Raw genomic sequence first — 5868 nt, 5'->3', positions numbered from 1 at the left:
AAAAAAAACACTGGATTTTCCACCCCTTCACTTTGGAGATCCATCCGACATTTAACACTTTTGGAAGTGACCAGGCATCTGCCGCCCTGTGAAAGAGTCCATATAGTGCCCATCTGGCCTACATGTAGGGCAGAGGCTGTTGGATTTGGAGTAAAGAGGACTTTTCCCCTCTCATTGTGTTGGAAAACTGCATGTAAATGCTTACAAACTGAGGTGTGATCACAGCAAATTTAAGGGTGCTCCTCCTGGGAATCAGGAGAGGGACAACTGTTCCCACCTTTCTTTCATTTTCTTTTGAGGTGGCATCATGAACCAAAATAAAAGTCCTAAAGACAGAAGTCTTTGAAGTCTATGGATTATTCAAGTCTATTGCTTGTCGGCCAACCCATCTGTGATGGCCTTTCTCTCTCCAGCAGCACCCAAAGCCATCCTGCTTTCTGCTCCATCCATGTCCTCATAGCTGTCCCTCCACGTTACATGAAATGTTTGAGGGAGTCTTAGTAAGCCTTTCAATGTTCAAAAACAAAAACCAGCACAGGGTTGGTCTTTTCTCAACAGGCCCACAGAGCCAGGTAGAGAAGCCAATGCCCACTGTTGAACTAGTATGGGATTATGTAAATCTTGAACGTAAGGGGGGGAGGGAGACCAACTAGTCCTGTCGCCTAAAGCAACAAACAAACAAACAGTACATAACAATAATTTATGTTTGTGACAATACACTGCCAGTGTCCTAGTGGTTTCTGATGTAAATATGTTATTTATAAGATATGTATTCAATGTTCCTATACTGTAAAACAGCTGTATTTTGGATTCTTCTATATTAAAATGTGAGATGGACATTTTCACAAATCTAGTTGGTGCCTTGTGATTTTTGGTTAATTGTTGTGTTTTGGCTATTTATTTTTATATGTATTTATATCTTGATCAGTGAAAGGGAAATGCAAACAGTGGTTATTATGAGTTCTGTTTTAGTTCTTTGATAGACAGAATTAAAGTTTTGCATATCCAAGTTTTACATCTGGCAGCTTTCTAGCTCTTACGGCAAAAAGATTGCAAAATGTTTCAAACACAGACCACCTCCTTTGCCTTAGAGGTGAGTTGTAAAATGCATCAATCAATCAATAAATAAACATATGGATGCCATTTTCCATACAGTGTACAAAGTGATCTTGTAGCACCTTTGAGAGTAGCTGAAAGATAGAAGCTGTTAGCATGACCTTTTGTAGACTTGACTCTGTTTCTTCAGATGCCAATGTTAACTCAAGTCTAGGAAAGTTCATGCTACTAGCTTCTTTCTCTTACCAGCTTCTTCTCACAAAGGTGCTTCAAGATCCCTTTGCACACAGATTTTCCAGACAAACAGGGTAGTCCATTTGAATTTTTTATACAGGATGACAGTTCTCTGGAGGACTGTTCAATGTGTAAAAATATTTCCCCACTTTTGAACACAGGACACAACGAAACTATGCATTATGTCTGTTTGTCAGAGTGAGAAACACAGGGGATAATGAAGAGCAAGTCTCTTGATGTCAGGATCTTTTTAAAAGTGTTTAATAACATCTGTCATGTGACTATGTTCCAGTCTGAGGAGCATTCTAAATTCTGACATTTTAGTGTAATCCTGTGACTGTCTGATCATCCACACCCCAAGCATTTCTGTGGTCAGTTATTTCTCTCAGTGATTTTACATGGGCTTCTCCCTCTGACCACAATGCTTAGCACAACTCTGAAAGTCTTCAGGGATAATTATTTTAAAGGCATTTACAAAATGGACCTCCCGCAAATTGTTCTCTCACTCATTTGCTTTCTCCAACTAGTTATGTATCCTTCAAGATACAAAAGTGAGTGGAGTCATCACTGTTGAATATAATGATGATGAAATGCAAAAGTCAGCTGTCAAAAGAGATAGAAGGCGATGACATTGTAGAACGTACAATTTATTTTCTGTGTAGTAACTGATCTCTGGATCTGTTTATTATTTACAGTTGGACCTCAGTATCTGCTGGGGATTGATTCTAGGACCCCATGTGATAACCAACATCCATGGATGCTCAAGTCCTATTAGAAATAATGGGGTTACAATATAGTGTTCCTACATAAAATGATAAAATCAAGGTTGGTGCATATATATATATATATATATATATGAGAGAGAGAGAGAGAGACAGAGAGAATGCTTTCAGTGGCCAAATCCATGGATGCAGAATCTGTGGATATCGAAGGCCAATTGTATTTTATTGACTAAATAAATATATTTCACAAATTTCTCTCAAAGAGTGGGCATGGGGCAAATGTAACTGGGTTTTTGTTTAGTTTGTCCACATGGGTGGCTGAGAAAATGACATCTTTGCTTTCTGATACTTCAATGAAAACAAACTTTATTTCATGCACAAAATGATCAGCCAGCTTGGTTCCTGGTCTGGGAGAAAGGCACCATATAAATAAAGCAAATAAAGCAATAAATAAATATATGAATAAATAAAGGTACTGTGTATAAAATTATCTTCTGGTTATGTGTAGGAGGTGTATATGAAACATAGATGAATATCATGTCTAGAGTTGTGCCCCATTTCCAATGTTTCTCATTATGTCTAAGCAAACATTACAAAATCTGAACAATTCCAAAATCCAATACACTTCTAGTCCCAATCATTTTGGACAAAGGAGACTCAGCTTGTCACAATCATAGTCATGATTTCATTTATATGCTGCCTTTGTAATGAAGTGGGAGCTTTTTCAATTTTTCATTTCTTTTGTATTTCAAGTGAAACTCAAGATGACTTAACAAAATAATCAGATAAAAACAATGAAATTTAAAATCGCAATTGAAACTATCCCATTAAAAGAAATGTAACCCATCTCTTTGGACCTGTTGGGGAAGTGGTCAGATGGCAGGAAGCAGAATGGAATTCTGGCCAAAGTGGGAGTTGAGTCAGTTGAGTCAGTTGAGGCTGAGAGGAGCTTAAGAGGTGGAGAGACCTCAACAGACTGCAGCCACACCATCAATTGGGTTTCAGACTTTTACATCATTTATCCAGTTCTGTTGGCTTCTCTGCCTATTTCCTATTCATTGTAAGTGTTTTCAATCCTGTCTTTCTATAAATGGAACTTTGTGAAGGCATCATTTTAAATTAGGTGAAATGCTTGAGCTCACCTGATAGCATCCTTCTTATTCATTCATTTGTTAGTTACATCATTCATTGAACTGTATGGTCGTGTTATTTCTAACATTTCATCTCAGCTTTATTCTCCTGAGTGGGTCTCAAGGTGGTTTGGAAAACAAAATATAGAATGGACATAAGCATTTTTAAACACTAAACATGCTAGTAAAAGAAAAGGTTGGTGCTGTTCCGTCAGTTGGACATTAGTTCTGAATGATCTCCAAAGGATAATCTACAAATGTTAACTTGGAGGTAAAGAGGGGATTGGAGGACAAGGGCTTGCCCATAGTCACAGTTGGTGATGCCTCCCATGTTAATGAACTGGTGAATTTGCTTGGTCTTTTAGTTTGAACTGTCCATGATGCTGAATCTATCCTGGAACTAGACTCCAGCACAATAGACTAAAACTCAATGCTCCAATAACATGGAGATCAGAGTAAGCTACAGTGTATTCCTGGGAGATGTAACACAGGCATTGTAATATCAGCTGGGAGTTGCAGTCCAACAACTTCTTCAGGGCCACAGTTTGCCCATCCTGTCTTAGAAGAGAAGAAGATGGATCATGAGTCAACTGATGGGTCCATCTAGCCTGACTAGCTATAGATTCATTCTGTTCTTGCCATACAGAAAATGTTGTGTAGTGTTTGAGTGTTGGACTATGATTCTGGAGAACAGGGTTCAATTCCCAATTAAGCCATGAAGCCCACTGGGTGACCTTGGGCAAGTCATACTGTCTCAGCCCTACATGATGGCAATGGCAAAGCCCCTCTGAAGAAGCTTGCCAAGTAAACCTCATGATAGCTTCTCCTTAGGGTCATCATAAGTTGGACACATCTTGAAGGCACACAACAACAGCAACACCAACTACAGCTGGAAAGTATTTAAGGGTAGAAATGGGAAAATAGCATGATTTGAGATGCTAACCTATGGAATCCTGGGAGTTGAGAGAGGCTTTAGAATTTTATGGCTCAGGATTCGAAACATGCCGTCTTAAACTGCCAGCCTCAGGGTTCCATGGGAAATTGCTATGGTATATGTACATGGCATTGTAACCGTTTAATATTTAAAAAGTCCCTTGGACCCATTAAACCAAATAGGCATGGATTTGGTGGAAAGCTCTGATAGCTCTTACTATCTTTTTGTTTCAATCCCACAGGTTTATTAAGTCCTATATGAAGTTGGCAGCTCCCATGGAGTGGTAAGTGCCTTTGGGGTTTTGGGAGATGCTGGGAATGTGGTTTCATAGGAACTGTTCCTGATGCTATTGAACCGACTGTAGTGATTGTCACCTTTATTTCTATTCCACCTTTTCTCCAAAAGCAGGACTCTGGGCTCTCTTGCGATGAATGATGTTTACTTAGGAATTTTATAGAGCCAGATAAGCCTAGAAGGACAGGCTGCGGATGGTAAGAGAACTCAGTGCCTCATCCCAGGGTGCAAAGCACCCTTGTTGTTTCCGTTCCCAACACCAGTCCCGAGTTGCTCGCTCAAGATGCTGACCTGGTGGACAAGTCAGTGGCTGTTCTGAAACATCTGGAGGAGCTTTGTCACAACAATTGTGCCTCAGCCATGGAGGAATATGAGAAGCAGCTGAAAGACATCCCCCCAGAGGGTAACCAAAGGACCTGTGCTCCCTCAACCGGCTGGTGGATTCAGCTTTGGAGGACTCTGGGGCAGAGGTTTGGAGCAAATTGATGTTCTGTTTGCCATAGTGGCAAATGTAGCTTTGCAAACTTGTGGGAGGCACTTTAGGAAATCTTGTGAAGCTGGAGAGGGGGCTGAGTGGGATTCCTCAGCTAGAAATAGGGTAGGCTCACTTAAATGGGATGGTGGCATTTCCCTCCCTAAGTGGGCTTTTTTATTATCTTAGATTAAGGGGGGAAAGAGTTAGCGCTATGCAAAGAAAGAGAACAAAACCATCAAAGGCAATGATGAGCATGGGAATGAAGTCTCTCCTCAGCATTCAGACAAACTGTCAGAAGAAGGAGAGGTCAAAGTAAAGCAAACCCCATAGATTCCATCATCTCTGCCTCGCCTGTCCCAGTTCAGTAAAAGGCCCCAGTAGCTAGGATTCTGGAGGAAGGCGGGCCATTGGAAAAACAGCTGGTGGATGACATCTTGGGTGGCTTCAGGGTGCAACCTCATACTGAGAAAGTTGTGAGGGGCAGGTTGACCTTGTGAGCAAGTCCATTTGAGCCAGCCAGAAGGAGTGTTGCATAGGCCTCCCACCCAATCTCCTACATGGGCCAGCCAGCTGTTTGACAAGGGGTATTGCTTTTACTGGTTCATTGCTTGATTTGATTTAAAAGATGTTCCTTGGCATCTTTGAGTGGAAAGATGGATAAAAAGGATTCTCTTTTTCTTCTTTCCTGATTCCTATTTTCCAATTGGATGGATGGGATCAGAACCCTGCGAAAAAGAAGCAGAAGAAAGAGAACAAAAAAGATCAAGAGAAGCAGACTGCAATCGAGAAGAAAAAGGAAGAAGAGAAGGAAAGAACAAAAACAGAGGACAAAAAAGAGAAGGTAGAGCCAGCACTGCATCAAGATTCGTGGTAGAACAAATGGGCGAGGAGGAAGAGGAATAAAATCAAGTTATACCCACGTTGATTCTTTGAAGAAACATTGATATTACGTCAATAATAGTTGGCCCCCACATCCACAGTTTTGCAACCATGGATTTTGCCATTCCTCTCTCGCCCCTCTCT

The 5868-nt window shown here is 40.7% G+C and overlaps 1 long non-coding RNA gene across 1 annotated transcript; it reads left to right on the top strand.

The window, feature by feature from the left end:
• Window positions 1–4301: 4301 nt before the first annotated feature.
• Window positions 4302–5623, top strand: LOC121930712. Its single transcript, XR_006104001.1, has 3 exons — window positions 4302–4359; window positions 4482–4840; window positions 5567–5623. It is a non-coding gene; the product is annotated as an uncharacterized LOC121930712 (long non-coding RNA).
• The last annotated feature ends 245 nt before the right edge of the window (window positions 5624–5868 follow it).

Source organism: Sceloporus undulatus, chromosome 5 (assembly GCF_019175285.1).
Source record: "Sceloporus undulatus isolate JIND9_A2432 ecotype Alabama chromosome 5, SceUnd_v1.1, whole genome shotgun sequence".
NCBI lineage: Eukaryota > Metazoa > Chordata > Lepidosauria > Squamata > Phrynosomatidae > Sceloporus > Sceloporus undulatus.
Note: the sequence above shows the minus strand (reverse complement) of the source record. Positions and strands in the feature narration are given on the sequence as shown.